The sequence below is a fragment of the Hyla sarda genome, chromosome 2, assembly GCF_029499605.1.
Source record: "Hyla sarda isolate aHylSar1 chromosome 2, aHylSar1.hap1, whole genome shotgun sequence".
In the NCBI taxonomy this organism is placed as follows: domain Eukaryota; kingdom Metazoa; phylum Chordata; class Amphibia; order Anura; family Hylidae; genus Hyla; species Hyla sarda.
Window position 1 is genome coordinate 167321356 of NC_079190.1, and position 17803 is coordinate 167339158.

General features: G+C 41.5%; 1 long non-coding RNA gene across 1 annotated transcript in view; it reads right to left on the bottom strand.

Annotated features, from left to right (window-relative positions):
* Window positions 1-9630: 9630 nt before the first annotated feature.
* LOC130357757 (uncharacterized) overlaps window positions 9631-17803 on the bottom strand; it is a 58438-nt gene continuing 50265 nt past the window's right edge. Inside the window, exon 3 of the long non-coding RNA XR_008889249.1 lies at window positions 9631-9708. This is a non-coding gene — a long non-coding RNA (uncharacterized LOC130357757). The remainder of the gene's footprint in view (window positions 9709-17803) is intronic.

Genomic DNA, 17803 nt, shown 5'->3' on the forward strand with positions numbered 1-17803 from the left:
CGCGCAGAGGGCCTCGTTATTCCAGAATAATTCGGAGGCAAGAGTACGGAATTGGATGGCATACTCGCCAACAGAAGAATTACCCTGGACAAGGTTCAGCAGGGCAGTCTCGACAGAAGAGGCTCGGGCAGGTTCCTCAAAGACACTTCGAATCTCCGTGAAGAAGGAGTGTACAGAGGCAGTGACAGGATCATTGCGGTCCCAGAGCGGTGTGGCCCATGACAGGGCTTTCCCAGACAGAAGGCTGACTACGAAAGCCACCTTAGACCTTTCAGTTGGAAACTGGTCCAACATCATCTCCAAATGCAGGGAACATTGCGAAAGAAAACCACGGCAAAACTTAGAGTCCCCATCAAATTTATCCGGCAAGGATAATCGGAGGCTGGAAGCGGCCACTCGCTGCGGAGGAGGTGCAGGAGCTGGCGGAGGAGATGATTGCTGAAGCTGTGGTAGTAGCTGCTGTAGCATCACGGTCAGTTGAGACAGCTGGTGGCCTTGTTGCGCTATCTGTTGCGACTGCTGGGCGACCAATGTTGTGATGTCGGCGACAACTGACAGCGGGACCTCAGCGGGATTCATGGCCGGATCTACTGTCACGATTCGGCTAGCTGGAGGTGGATCCTCTGTGCCAGAGAGGGATTGGCGTGGACCGTGTCGGTGGACCGGTTCTAAGTTGCTACTGGTATTCACCAGAGCCCGCCGCAAAGCGGGATGGTCTTGCAGCGGCGGTAGCAACCAGGTCGTATCCACCGGCAACGGCTCAACCTCTCTGACTGCTGAGATAAGCGTGGTACAAGGGAGTAGACAAAAGCAAGGTCGGACGTAGCAGAAGGTCAGGGCAGGCAGCAAGGATCGTAGTCAGGGGCAACGGCAGGAGGTCTGGAACACAGGCTAGGAACACACAAGGAAACGCTTTCACTGGCACAATGGCAACAAGATCCGGCGAGGAAGTGTAGGGGAAGTGAGGTATAAGTAGGGAGTGCACAGGTGAGGATACTGATTAGGCCTGCTGCGCCAATCAGTGGCGCAGTGGCCCTTTAAATCACAGAGTCCCGGCGCGCGCGCGCCCTAAGGAGCGAGGCCGCGCGCGCCGGGACAACACAGACGGGGAACGGGTCAGGTACGGGAGCTGAGATACGCATCGCGAGCGGGCGCGTCCCGCATGGCGAATCGCATCCCGGCTGGAAGTAATATCGCAGCGCACCCGGTCAGCAGGTCTGACCGGGGCGCTGCGAATGAGAGAACGCTGCGAGCGCTCCGGGGAGGAGCGGGGACCCGGAGCGCTCGGCGTAACATAAATGGTACAATACTTGGATGTACCTATGCAATATGCACTGATGAGGGCAGTAATATGCCTATTAGCAGAAAAAACTCTGTATTTTTGTAAAAACACCAGCCGGTGGATACTATTATTTGGACTTTGACGGTATGGAGCACCTTGACAGCTTAACAGGTACTAAATGGTACAATACTTGGATGTACCTATGCAGTATGCACTGATGAGGGCAGTAATATGCCTAATTATTAGCAAAAAAAAACCTCTGCATTTTTGTAATACACCAGCTGGTGGATACTATTGTTTGGACTTTGACGGTTTGGAGCACCTTGACAGATTAACAGGTACTAAATGGTACAATACTTGGATGTACCTATGTGGTATGCACTGATGAGGGCAGTAATATGCATAATTATTAGCAGAAAAAACTCTGTATTTTTGTAAAACACCAGCCGGTGGATACTATTGTTTGGACTTTGACGGTTTGGAGCACCTTGTCAGCTACTAAATGGTACAATACTTGGATGTACCTATGCAGTATGCACTGATGAGGGCAGTAATATGCCTATCTATTAGCAGAAAAAACTATATTTTTGTAATACGCCAGCTGGTGGATACTATTGTTTGGACTTTAACGGTATGGAGCACCTTGACAGCTTAACAGGTACTAAATGGTACAATACTTGGATGTACCTATGCAGTATGTACTGATGAGGGCAGTAATATGCCTAACTATTAGCAGAAAAAACTCTGTATTTTTGTAAAACACCAGCCGGTGGATACTATTGTTTGGACTTTGACGGTATGGAGCACCTTGACAGCTTAACAGGTACTAAATGGTACAATACTTGGTTGTACCTATGCGGTATGCACTGATAAGGGCAGTAATATGCCTAACTATTAGCAGAAAAACTCTTTATTTTTGTAATACACCAGCCGGTGGATACTATTGTTTGGACTTTGACGGTTTGGAGCACCTTGACAGCTTAACAGGTACTAAATGGTACAATACTTGGATGTACCTATGTGGTATGCACTGATGAGGGCAGTAATATTCCTATTAGCAGAAAAAACTCTGTATTTTTGTAAAACTCCAGCCGGTGGATACTATTGTTTGGACTTTGACGGTATGGAGCACCTTGACAGCTTAACAGTACTAAATGGTACAATACTTGGATGTACCTATGCGGTATGCACTGATGAGGGCAATAATATGCCTAACTATTAGCAGAAAAATTTCTGTATTTTTGTAATACACCAGCCGGTGGATACTATTGTTTGGACTTTGATGGTATGGAGCACCTTGACAGCTTAACAGGTACTAAATGGTACAATACTTGGATGTATCTATGCGGTATGCACTGATGAGGGCAGTAATTTGCCTAACTATTAGCAGAAAAAACTCTGTATTTTTGTAATACACCAGCCGGTGGATACTGTTGTTTGGAATTTGACGGTATGGAGCACCTTGACAGCTTAACAGGTACTATATGGTACAATACTTGGATGTACCTATGCGATATGCACTGATGAGGGCAGTAATATGCCTATTAACAGAAAAAACTCTGTATTTTTGTAAAAACACCAGCCGGTGGATACTATTGTTTGGACTTTGACGGTATGGAGCACCTTGACAGCTTAACAGGTACTAAATGGTACAATACTTGGATGTACCTATGCGGTATGCACTGATGAGGGCAGTAATATGCCTAATTATTAGCAAAAAAAAAAACTCTGTATTTTTGTAATACACCAGCTGGTGGATACTATTGTTTGGACTTTGACGGTTTGGAGCACCTTGACAGATTAACAGGTACTAAATGGTACACTACTTGGATGTACCTATGTGGTATGCACTGATGAGGGCAGTAATATGCCTAACTATTAGCAGAAAAAACAATATTTTTGTAATACGCCAGCTGGTGGATACTATTGTTTGGACTTTAACGGTATGGAGCACCTTGACAGCTTAACAGGTACTAAATGGTACAATACTTGGATGTACCTATGCGGTATGCACTGATGAGGGCAGTAATATGCCTAACTATTAGCAGAAAAAACTCTGTATTTTTGTAAAACACCAGCCGGTGGATACTATTGTTTTGACTTTGACGGTATGGAGCACCTTGACAGCTTAACAGGAACTAAATGGTGCAATACTTGGATGTACCTATGCGGTATGCACTGATGAGGGCAGTAATATGCCTAACTATTAGCAGAAAAACTCTTTATTTTTGTAATACAACAGCCGGTGGATACTATTGTTTGGACTTTGACGGTTTGGAGCACTTTGACAGATTAACAGGTACTAGATGGCACAATACTTGGATGTATGTATGCGGTATGCACTGATGAGGGCAGTAATATGCCTAACTATTAGCAGAAAAAACTCTGTATTTTTGTAAAACTCCAGCCGGTGGATACTATTGTTTGGACTTTGATGATTTGGAGCACCTTGACAGCTACTAAATGGTACAATACTTGGATGTACCTATGTAGTATGCACTGATGAGGGCAGTAATATGCCTAACTATTAGCAGAAAAAACTCTATATTTTTGTAATACACCAGCCGGTGGATACTATTGTTTGGACTTTGACGGTTTGGAGCACCTTGACAGCTTAACAGGTACTAAATGGTACAATACTTGGATGTACCTATGTGGTATGCACTGATGAGGGCAGTAATATTCCTATTAGCAGAAAAAACTCTGTATTTTTGTAAAACTCCAGCCGGTGGATACTATTGTTTGGACTTTGACGGTATGGAGCACCTTGACAGCTTAACAGGTACTAAATGGTACAATACTTGGATGTACGTATGCGGTATGTACTGATGAGGGCAGTAATATGCCTAATTATTAGCAAAAAAAACTCTGTATTTTTGTAATACACCAGCTGGTGGATACTATTGTTTGGACTTTGATGGTTTGGAGCACCTTGACAGATTAACAGGTACTAAATGGTACAATACTTGGATGTACGTATGCAGTATGCACTGATGAGGGCAGTAATATGCATAATTATTAGCAGAAAAAAATCTGCATTTTTGTAAAACACCAGCTGGTGGATACTATTGTTTGGACTTTGATGGTTTGGAGCACCTTGACAGATTAACAGGTACTAAATGGTACAATACTTGGATGTACCTATGCAGTATGCACTGATGAGGGCAGTAATATGCCTAACTATTAGCAGAAAAAACTCTATATTTTTGTAATACGCCAGCTGGTGGATACTATTGTTTGGACTTTAACGGTAGGGAGCACCTTGACAGCTTAACAGGTACTAAATGGTACAATACTTAGATATACCTATGCGGTATGCACTGATGAGGGTAGTAATATTCCTATTAGCAGAAAAAAACTCTATTTTTGTAAAACACCAGCCGATGGATACTATTGTTTGGACTTTGACGGTATGGAGCACCTTAACAGCTTAACAGGTACTAAATGGTACAATAGTTGGATGTACGTATGCGGTATGCACTGATGAGGACAGTAATATGCCTATTAGCAGAAAAAACTCTGTATTTTTGTAAAACTCCAGCCGGTAGATACTATTGTTTGGACTTTGACGGTATGGAGCACCTTGACAGCTTAACAGGTACTAAATGGTATAATACTTGGATGTACCTATGCGGTATGCACTGATGAGGGCCTATTAGCAGAAAAAACTCTGTATTTTTGCAATACACCAGCCGGTGTTTGGACTTTGACAGTATGGAGCACCTTGACAGCTTAACAGGTACTAAATGGTACAATACTTGGATCTATGTATACGGTATGCACTGATGAGGACAGTAATATGCCTATTAGCAGAAAAAACACCAGCCGGTGGATACTATTGTTTGGACTTTGACGGTATGGAGCCCCTTGACAGCTTAACAGGTATTAAATGGTACAATACTTGCATGTACCTATGCTGTATGCACTGATGAGGGCAGTTATATATGCGTAACTAGGCAGAAAAAAAAAACAGCCAGTGAATAGTATTTTTTGGACTTGCACAGTATGTAGCCCCTTGACAGATTAACAGGTACAAAATGGTGCAAATGCACTACAGTCCACTGAACAATTACGTATTTCTGAAAAGCAGCAGGACCCAGCAGTGCAGCACCACAAAAACACAAAAAAAAAAATCAGGGATTAAACCCTAAATTGCACACTGTCACACAATTCTGAGCAGCAGAAGTTTTGTGGAGCAAATAAAAAAAATCAATTGGGCTGAAAAATGAGGAGATTAGATGCTTCAGAAAGTTCAGGCAGCTTGGAGATCTGTATGAGGCAGCTGACAGCTATCTGCCCCTCTCTGCTGCAATGCTCAATTACGTGAATAGGAGGTTTAGCAATCAATGATCCTTCTCAGTGTAACAGCACAGCACTCTGCACTCCTGTCTTTCCCTAATGCTGATGTGACTAGCAGTTGCAGTGTAACACTGTGGTATGAGCTATTCACACACACGCAGTCCCGTCCTCTCCATCTGAGTGCATAGATTAAATGAAGAGAGGCAAGATGGCCGTCGATTATATAGGGGCTGTGACATCACAGGGGTCAGTGAACACTGATAGGCTGCATCTCACATGTGATTCATGGTCAGCCCGCCTACCTTCATTCCCGCCACTGTTTCCTGCCCTCCCATAATCCCCTGCCCCATGTACTCACATGTGGATCCGCCATCTTAGGTCCCCAATAGCCTGGAACGCTGTAAAATGGAGTTTAATTAAGCGATTTGTGCGATAGAATCGCGGCGATATTCCTATTCGTTGCAAATCGAATTTTTCATGAAATTCGTGTGGAATTCTGGTTCGTCAACTTCGATTTGCTCATCTCTAGCTGTATACTTTACGATAATTTATTTTTTATTTTTTGTGGGTCAATATGATTAAAATGATACCCATGATTACATACTTTTCTATTATTGTACTGTTTTATAAAAAAAAATCTAACTTTTTTCACAAAATAAGTATTCTTACAATTGTCCTAATTTACCCTTTTTTGACAAATTATTCTGTATACATGAATGTATTTTTTGCGCCGTGATCTGTTATTTTTGGTACCACTTTTGCGTATATGTGACTATTTGATCACATTTCATATATATATATATATATATATATATATATATATATGTATATATATTTAGAATGTGTAGAATGTGATGTGACCAAAACACAGCACTTTTTTTTACGTTTACGCCATTCACCATATTGGTTTCAATAACAATATATTTTATTATATTTTGATGTGGTGATATCAAAAATTTTTATTCTAATTTTTTTTTTATTTACGCTTTTTTGGTGGTAAAATGGAAAAAAGGGGTGATTTACATTTTATTGGGGGAGGGGATTTTTCACAATTTGTTTTACACATTTTATGCTCCCATAGGGGTTTAATCCATTAACTGTCCAGTGCTATGTATAGGCATTGCACTGATCAATATTATCGGCGATCTTCGGTTTGCTCGATGTCAGACTAGAAAAGAAGACCCTGGGAGAGCGGTAGAGGCAGATGAAGGGACCTCTGTTTACCATTTTGAATGGTTGGATCCCTTGCAGCTATGCCATGGGCGATCTGATCATTCATCAGAAGGCCTGCATTGCTGCAGATGCCGTGATCTGCATTGATCACGGCATCTGAGAAGTTAATGGCGGACATGTCTGCCATTACTGGCGGGTACCGTTCTGGTGCTTGTGTCATGTGCAGGACGTAAATGTATGTCCTGGTGTGTTAAGTCTCAGCGCATCATGGGTTAAGGTGGGATGGAGCCACTGGACCACCAATGACGTGTCTAAAAACTGCTTAGATGCTGCAATCACTATTTATCCAAGCAGTAAAATATCGGACACCACAGTGATATCCGATATCTGTCATTAGTAGAGATTAGCAAAGTAACAGTGATTTGATTAGTCATAAACTTCTCGGCTCGGTAGTTGCTGACTTTAGCCTGCATAAATTAGTTCAGCTTTCAGGTGCTCCGGTGGGCTGGAAAAGGTGGATACAGTCCTAAGAGAGAGTCTCCTCGGACTGTATCCACCTTTTCCAGCCCACCGGAGCACCTGAAAGCTGGACTAATTTATGCAGGCTAAAGTCAGCAACTGCCAAGCCAAGAAGTTCGTGACGAATCAAAACACTGTAACTTTGCTCATCTCTAGTCATTAGTAGCAGTTATAAATAAATAAATAATAAATAAAAATAGTTTTTGCTCAAATCATATTTTCTAAGTCAATGGCAACATTTTTACATCCCAGTAGGCAATCAAGATAGAGGCACACATCATTGATGGTAAATTCTTCTTCTATATTAAGTATAAATACCCACACACATAGATACAGGGGTGAGACATACTGTAAAGGGGTGTACAGTCTGAACAGGAGGCAACATGGGCATATGAAGCTTTAGGAAGTTTGAAACGGCTGTTTCCTCCTGTTCGGACTGTACACCCCTTTACAGTCTGTCTCCCCCGGTTTCTATGTATGTGAGTATTTATACTAAATAAAGATTAAGAATTTACCATCAATGATGAGTGTCGCTATCTTGGTTTCCTACCTGTGATGTTTGCTACTAATGCTATGAAGCAGAGCAACATTCGAGGTGGATCATTGTAGCACTCATACAGAGCTGTGCATTTTTATATTTTGTGGCATAAAGTCTATGGTGGACTATGGTGGCTGTGCCAGACTTTTGTCCTTGACACACTAGCGAGACTAGTGTGTGGAGGGTTAATTAAATTCCTTATTTTATCTCATAGACCAACCTATTAGGTGGCCCAAAAAAACCTTTTTTAAATCCCACACCACTTAAAATCATATAATTTATTATTAAACTCACACACCAAGTGACTTAAAAACACAGGAATAGCCCTACATTTCATATGTCTGTATTGAATGCCTGTTATACAAGCCGCCAGACTTGCAGTGCTTATATCATATAAGTACACAGTCCCAGCATCTGCAGTACTGTAGGACATGTCTGGCTATACTGCTATTTAAAACTTGTAAGTTCAGGTCCCCCTCAACAGTTTCGCCATGTCCGCGGCTTTGTCAAGAGGTCCGGGACTCTTGACATTGCCACGGACGTGGCGAAACTGTTGAGGGGGACCTGAACTTACAAGTTTCAAATAGCTGGATAGCCAGACATGTTCTAGCGTACTGCAGACGCTGGGACTGTGTACTTATATGATATAAGCACTGCAAGTCTGGCGACTTGTATAACAGGCACTTAATACAGACATATGAAATGTAGGGCTATTCCTGTGTTTTTAAGTCACTTGGTGTGTGAGTTTAATAATAAAGTGTACGATTTTAAGTGGTGTGGGATTTAAAAAGGTTTTTTTAGGCCACCTAATAAGTTGGTCTATGAGATAAAATAAAGACTTTTGTCCTTGGTCTTCTATTACTTGTCCAATATTTTTACATTTTACTATTTCTGGCAGACTATGCAAACTTTTATGCAAAACTATATTTAACACCTTCCTGTCCTAGGGCATATGCATATGTCCCAGTTGCTAACATGTTAGCACAACTGGACGTATGCATATGTTCTGGCGATATCCTGATCAAAGCGATGCACTGCAGGAGATTGCTACCAGGACCCGGCTGTCAAAGCCGGGGTCCCGCCGTTGCTGCCGAGACCAGGATCATGCAGGTTTCGGCAGAATTAACCCCATAGATGCTGTTATCAGGTTCCCCCTGTTCACCAACGGCGATCCCGAGATGCGATCGCGGGATCCCGTTAGTTGCCATGGGAGCAGGAGGCCAGCTGATGGCCTTCTGTCTTCCTAGTACGGCAGCCTGTGGGGTCTGCACAGGCTGCATGTCAATGTATACTGACAGTTATACTGTGCTGCAGTACAGACGTACTAAGCACAAAATACCCCAAGGTGAGAAAAGGGATCTCAAAAATGTATAACCATGATCGTTTGCCCACAGAATAAAAATAACATAATGTTTACCATATAGTGAATGCCATAAAAGGTTATTATTATTATTCGTCAGAAATTTTCTGATTTTTCACAATATTTTGGAGTTTTTCACAAAAAATGCTGCAGCATCCACAAAGATTTACTACTTATATAAAGTACCATATGTGTAAAACATTCTCAGAATCACTTTGCTAAGTAAAAGCATGTCAGACGTCTTACCACTTAAAGAGACACAGGCTAGAGAAATTGAAAAATTAGGCTTGGTCATTAGGGTAAAAACAGGCAGCATCCTTAAAGAGTTAAACTCACCTTAAAAATGCTGTAAGATGAAAACTTCTGAAAACTTTTTTTAGTTACAGCTTCTGAGAACACTTCAATATATCTTCTTTTCCAAGTTGTTATTAAGTGCTATGAATGATCAATTTGTATTGTCTTTAATGAGAATTTCCATACACTACTTTGATGTTCCTTTTCAGAGAGTAATGATTTTCAGTTGTAAATTTCTGCTCCCTGGAAAAAACCCAACAATACGGTAAATTAATCAAGAGGGTTATAAATATGATTGCAGTGTTTTTTATGTGTCCTAGTTTTGATTTAATGATAAACTTTAGCATATTCTTTAAATAAAACATCAACAAAATAAAATTAATGCCTGTTTCTTCTGATTTGACATTCATTATATGTATTGTATTATTCAAAATTATTCAAACTAAATGACAATTTATGCTCTCAAAATACTGTCTAATCTTTTTAATCATGGTGTACTATTCTTGATGACCAAATCAACAACATTTTACTTGACATGCATAATAACAGCACAGAAATTTGAATTGGGAAAAAGCACATTAAAAATTTTTCAAATTTTGGAGAATGTGTGTATCTATTTTAAATTGGTTTCTGGCTTGCCATTCTAAACATATTGGCGATATTTATAGTCTGTGGTGTTTTAGTAAAGCTCCTCACATTTTTAGTTAGAATTTAGTTAGTTTGGATTTAATATGTTGATATTACCATTGTGCTCCATCTCAATCTGGGTCAGTTTGGCTTTTTTTCTTGTGTCAAATGGCTCCAAAATGGGTCAGAGTACATTTCACTTCACTGGATCACTATTGGGTCCCAATGGATCCCATTGACTTAAATGGATTCCGTAGGGTATTCAGTAGTTTACCAGAAGTTTGTGAAGAAAAAAAATAGTACTGATAATAGTACAATTTTTTTTCTCCACTAAACTCCTGTCGTTTTGACGCATTGCCCGACAGAGCTCTATATAGTGGAGCCCAACAGCAAAGTTAATGAGGCCTATGTTTGTCCTGGTACTGCCACCAACATTCTTACTGGTAGAGGACATACAAAGATATGGAGGCTATTGTTATATTTTGTAGTGATTTTGCACTCCCCAAGTAGTCAAGTCAAGAAACTGCCAGTCAACTTTCTTTACCAATGCTTTCAATGTGTATTTATGTTAAGGGTAGAAACACTATAGGGGACATTTATCACGGTATTAAGAGCCTTTTTTTGCTTACAAAAGTCGCACAAAAAGTTGCACGTGCAACTTTTTTAGGTAAGCAAATAGTTACAAACTTACCTAAGCAAATTTTAGTTTTAACTTTGCAGTGGTCACAAATTTATGATGTGCAAAAGTCACACATAGGCAAACCCCTTACAAAATGTTGCAAGTCTGCTCCAGGTCTGACCTGAAGTACAAAACTTCTGTACGTGAGCAAATTTAAAAAGTCGCATAGAAGTCTGACAAAAGTCTCAGCTGCAACTGTTTTGCTTTGCTTATTTCCTCCAGATTTATCAACCCCCTGTGACAGAATGATAAATATGTTGCATATAAGCAGAACTAAAGAAAAAAAAAAAGCATTCAAACTTGCTTACCAAAGCAAACAATGATAAATGTCCCCCTATATGTCCGATTAAAATACTTGTAACTTAGCCTAAAATGTGCAATCCACATTTACCGTATATACTCGAGTATAAGCCGAGTTTTTCACCACAATTTTTTGTGTAGAAAATTAAAGGGGGTGTCTGGATGATAACGAAGCCCGTGGTCTTCAACCTGTGGACCTCCAGATGTTTCAAAACTACAACTCCCAGCATGCCCGGACAGCCGATGGCTGTCCGGGCATGCTGGGAGTTGTAGTTTTGCAACATCTGGAGGTCCACAGGTTGAAGACCACTGATTGAAGGGATTGACAGGCGGTGATGATGAAGGGGGGGGGGAAGATGACAGGGTGATGATGACGGGGGTCTGGATGATGACAGGGTGAAGATGATGGGGGTGTTAATGATGGGGGTCTGGATGATGACAGGGTGATGATGATGGGGGTCTGGATGATGACAGGGGGTCGATGACGGGGTTTTAATGACAGGGGTCTGGATGATGACAGGGTGATGATGATTGGGGTTTGGATGATGACAGGGTGATGGTGACGGTGGTGTTAAGGACGGGGATCTGGATGATGACAGGGTGATGATGATGGGGGTCTGGATGATGACAGGGTGATAATGACGGGGTGTTAATTACGGGGGTCTGAATGATGACAGGGGGGGATGATGTATTTCCCACCCTAGGATTATAGTCGAGTCAATAACTTTTCCTGGGTTTTTGGGGTGAAATTAGGGACCTCGGCTTATATTCGGGTCAGCTTATACTCGCATGCTGGGCTACCCTGACATCATCTGAGTTTTTCTAGTACTCCCTCTTTTCATTCAGGTTCTAAAACACCATGGGGGACATTTATCAATGTTTGCTTATGTACTCCTTTTTTTTTAGTTCTTTTTTTGTTGAATTTTTTTTGCTTATATCCGACTTTTTTCTCAACTGGTTTCAGCTTGTTGATAAATTTATTTAACGTAAGTAATTTTTTTTTTTTTTTGCTTTGATATTGGCTCTTTCTGCTCCATGTCTGAGCTGGAGTTAATTTAGTAGGTTTTTTCATGTGATGCGACTTTTTTGCGACTTTCGTACTTGATAAATCTCTGACCACTGCAAGTCAAAAATCACTTTTTGCTTTGGTAAGCATGTTTCATTATTTTTATATTTTTTTTGCTTAGGGCACTGCACAATCAAAAAGTCACACAAAAAATGTTGAGCAAAAAAACCCTACTAAATGCTTTGATAAATGTCCCCCCCCCCCATTTGTTTGTTAACTCTTTTGCTAATAGCGCCATTGCCAGACTTGCGCGAGTTCTGTAAGCTGCATTTACCTAGCAGTTGTGAACAAGATCTTGTTTACCAGGCTTGGCTCGCTCATCTCTAATTATGAACCACCTATTCATATATTAATATAATTGCCAAAAATATTGTAACTTAGTCATATCTGGTTATATAAGAGGCCCTTTGAAGTGTTTTTCTTCTCTACAATCTTTTAAGAGGAGTGAGCACAAATAACAAAAATGACTGCCTAACAGTGTTTTTTATACACTCAATAATTGAGAATGATCATTGTAAAATAAATACGTGTTCATTGATGAAATATTGTGGAAGAGCAATGATCCAGTTAATAGAGAATATGTTGCATTCACTACATATAATAATACAGGCTTACAATAGGTCTGAAAACTTTTTGTTTTAGTTAATTACTTAATATCTAATACAACAAGGGAGCTCATTAAAGAAAAGGCAAAGAAAAGAGAAAAGGTGTCAGAGAAACTTAATTAACAGGATAGATCCCAATTAACACATTACATTTCAAGACCCGGTCTATTTTTTTGTGGCAGATCAGAGAAAGATAAATAAAACCACAGCCGTGAACACATCATGTTTATTCATACAATATGGCTAAATAACAAGTTCTGAAAAGAACAAAAGTTTATAATAGCTTCTGTTTTACAAAGCTGTCTCTCAGCTTGAAAAGACAATATTTAACCCCTTAAGGACGCAGCCCTTTTTCACCTTAAGGACTGAGCCCTTTTTCGCAATTCTGACCACCGTCACTTTACGAATTATTAACTCGAAAAAGCTTTTACTGAATATTCTGATTCTGAGATTGTTTTTTCGTGACATATTCTACTTTATTTTGGTGGTAAATTTTCAGCATTACTTGCATCCTTTTTTGGTGAAAAATCCCCAAATGTCATGTAAATTTTGAAAATGTTGCATTTTTCTAACTTTAAAGCTCTACTTGTAAGGAAAATGGATATTCACAATGCATTTTATTTTTCTTCACAAATACAATATGTCCCCTTTATGTTGGCATCATAAAATGGACATATTTTTGCTTTTTGAAAAAATTAGAGGGCTTCAAAGTAGAGCATAAATTTTCAAAAATGTCATGAAAATTGCTAAATCTGAAGGGACAGATGTTACAGAACTACAACTCCCAGCATGCCTGGGCAGTCTAGGCATGCTGAGAGTTGTAGTTTGACAACATCTGGAGGGCTACCGTTTGGGCACCACTGTAACAGTGGTCTCCAAACTGTGAGCCTCCAGATGTTGCAAAACTACAAGTTGCGGTTTGGCAGTTGCGGTTTGGCCTTCCTAGTGGTTGCCACAGTAAAGATCACTTTACTTTCACTTTCATCCCCCGTCGTGGCAACCCACTGTCTTGCGCTGCCATTGGTCAGAATCAGTTCTGACCAATAACAGGGGATAGGAGGAGATCGCAGCACTGTGACCTCGCTCCTAGCCCTCGGGATGATCGGGGCTGTCACTGACAGCTCCAATCACCACTATTTTCTGTGTGATCGGGTCACCAGAGACCCGATAAGCCCCGAATAGCAGAAAATTGCATGTCTGAATTGACACGCAATTTTCTGCGATCGCCGACATGGGGGGGGGGGTCTCAGGACCCCCCTAGGCGATGTGCCAGGATGCCTGCTGAATGATTTCAGCAGGCATCCCGGTCCGGTCCCCAACCGGCTAGCGGCGGGGACAGGAGTCCCCACGGGCGTATGCATACTCCCCATGTCCTTAAGGACTCGGGATGCAGGGCGTATGCATACGCCCGGCGTCCTGAAGAGGTTAATAATTATACAACTGCTAAATGAAAAACCCAGCATCAGTACCTAGTGAGTACTATTACTATACTGTCATGTCATAGCCCTGGTAGCATGTAGGATTCTACACCAGAAAAAATGTTACCATTAGTTCTAATGAATATGGCCACACTAAAGCACAATATAACTGTATATATCTCCTCAACACATGTCAAGGTGTGTCACAGTGTCTTTACAGTCATAAAGTATGAACCCATAGATTCTTTTTGTACCTCCAAATAATCTACTACATATATCAGTCATGTGTATATGAAGCCCTATTTATCTATAGGGGCCTTATAGTAAGTATTTATAACTTAAAGGATGATTTTATTCAAAGCAAATATCAGGACAATAGTCAAACTAGACAGGAGGATACTTAAAAGGGGGTATCCAACGAACGTAACAAATGTAATAAAACTCACTAGGTACTGATACTGGGTTTTTCATTTAGCAGTTGTGTAATTATTAAATATTGTCTTTTCAAGCTGAGAGTCAGCTTTGTAATACAGAAGCTATCATAAACTTCTGCCTTCTTGGCAAGTGTTACTCACCCTAAAAAGGGAAGCTCCACACAGGAATCTCTCTCTATTTCCACCTAAAAACCCTGGGAAATGGCAGTATTTGTAGGGGGGAATAGGGAGAGGTTGCTGTGTGGGGCTGCCCTTTTTAGGGCGGGTAACACTTGCCAAGAAGGAAATTAATAATGCAAGAGTAGGGCCTTACAGGGGAAGTTTTTACCCCCACCAGTTACAATGGACCATACGTTGTTCCCTTCCAACTTTTAAAGGTCTTTGCATCACATCAATACTTGGGGGTGTAGGTGAAACATGGTGTTTTTTGCACACCTTTCCTTTTGTTTGATAAAAAAAAAGAACTAGGTACATATATTTTATCCTAAGAATATTATTAAAAGTTAAGTTTTACATAATGCATATCCACATTACTTACCTGTGGTCTGATGCAGATGAATGCCTGTAACTGGGGAGCAGCGTCTTAAATATGTTTAGCACTATCCATATTTGTGAAGTGTTGGTGTGGCACCATGGTCAATCTACAGGGTGGGCCATTCATATGGATATACCTTAATAAAATTGGAATGGTTGGTGATATTAACTTCCTGTTTGTGGCACATTAATATATGTGAGGGGGGAAACGTTTCAAGATGGGTGTGACCATGGCGGCCATTTTGAAGTCGGCGATTTTTAATCCAACTTTTGTTTTTTTCAATAGGAAGAGGGTCATGTGACACATCAAACTTATTGGGAATTTCACAAGAAAAACAATGATGTGCTTGGTTTAAAGTAACCTTATTCTTATTTACAAGTTTCTGACCACTTATAAAATGTGTTCAATGTGCTGCCCATTGTGTTGGATTGTCAATGCAACCCTCTTCTCCCACTCTTCACACATTGATAGCAACACTGCAGGAGAAATGCTAGTACAGGCTTCCAGTATCCATAGTTTCAGGTGCTGAACATCTCGTATCTTCACAGCATAGACAATTGCCTTCAGATGACCCCAAAGATAAAAGTCTAAGGGGGTCAGATCGGGAGACCTTGGGGGCCATGCAACTGGCCCATGATGACCAATCCACTTTCCAGGAAACTGTTCATCTAGGAATGCTCGGACCTGACACCCATAAGGTGGTGGTGCACCATCTTGCTGGAAAAACTCAGGGAACATGCCATCTTCAGTGCATAAAGAGGGAGATACATAATCATGTAGCAATTTTGCATATCCAGTGGCCTTGAGGTTTCCATTGATGAAGAATGGCCCCACTATCTTTGTACCCCATATACCACATCATACCATCAATTTTTGCGTTCCAACAGTCTTGGAGGGATCTATCCAATGTGAGTTAGTGTCAGACAAATAGTGATGGTTTTGTTTGTTAACTTCACCATTCACATAAAAGTTTGCCTCAACACTGAACAAAATCTTCTGCGTAAACTGAGGGTCCTGTTCCAATTTTTGTTTTGCCCATTCTGCAGCACCTGAAACTACGGATACTGGAAACCTGTGCTAGCATTTCTCCTGCGGTGTTGCTGTCATTGTGTGAAGAGTGGGAGAAGAGGATTGCATTGACAATCCAACCCAATGGGCAGCACATTGAACACATTTTATCAGTGGTCAGAAACTTGTAAATAACTCAAGAAATAATAAAGTTATGTTAAAACCAAGCACATCATTGTTTTTCTTGTGAAATTCCCAATAAGTTTAATGTGTCACATGACCCTCTTCCTATTGAAAAAACAAAAGTTGGATTCAAAATGGCCGATTTAAAAATGGCCACCATGGTCACCACCCATCTTGAAAAGTTTCCCTCCTCACATATACTAATGTGCCCCAAACAGGAAGTTAATATCACCAACCATTCCCATTTTATATAGGTGTATCCATATAAATGGCCCACCCTGTACTCTGATGCATCAGGCATTGGTGGGTGGAAATCCTGGCTGATTCATGCCTGATTCCTCTTCTCAAGGGTCAGTCTCTCCACATTTTTGGTGGACAGACTAGTTCTCCTTGGGGTTACTATGGCCTCCTCCACACTAAACACCAGCTTTGATGGCAAACTACTGCCCGGGCAGGACAGCTTTTCCAGGGCAAACTCTGCTAGTTGTGGCCAGAAATCAAGTTTGGCTGCCCAAAAGTCCAGCGGATCTTCAAGGTGTGTTGGTATGGTCATGTCAAGGTATGCCACCAACTGCTGGTTCAGGTCCTGCTCCAGGTCTACCTGCTGCTGCTGAGTTGCTTCACTATGCGGGTGAAGTAAGCTACGACTGTAGACTCAGGCTGCTGCTGATGGAGCTGGTACTGTTCTTGCCACCCCACCCCTCCCCAGCAACCATAGCAGGGGAAGGTGAGGTCAGAGGGCCCCCCAAGTCAGACCTGCGAGAGGATGGATGATGGCACAGATAGGCATCGGCCAGCTGACTACATAGGATGTCTCTGTAGTAGGTCAGTTTGCCATCCCTCTCATTGGGGGTAAGAAAAGGCCCGCATTTTGTGCCGGTAGCGAGGGTCCAATAAGCGGGAGAGCTAGAAGTCATCCCGCTGCAGAATGGTGACAATTCAGCAGTCACTACGCAAGCAAGTGAGCATGCATCGTGTGTTTTGTGCAAGTGACTCGGAGGGACTCCCTGCCTCCATCTCCACTGCATACTGTCACAGTGTCTTGGTCCTCTGTCTCACCTTCCTCATAACTCTCTAGCTCCTCTAGCTGCTCCTGCTCCTCCTCTCCTGTCAGATGATTAGAAAAACCGCCCATCTCGCGAAACCTAAACTGTGCTCCATTGTGCCTCTCCCCCTACTCCCCCAGTTCAGCCCCTACAGTAGGCTCCACATCTCCAGTGCACTTACCAGCCATCGTTTCCAACATGTGTTGTAGTATAACATTGTTCATCCCGTAATCCTGGCGACTGAATAATAATGTGGCTTCCTCAAAGGGCTTGAGCAAACGGCAGGTGTCATGTATGAGTTGCCACTGGTTGTGATTGAAGTTACACAGGGGAGTCCCTCTATCTACTTGGAACATCAAGATATCTGTGATGGCTTTTCTCTGTTCTTACAGTCGTTCCAACATATCAAGGGAAGAATTCCAACATGTGGAAACGTC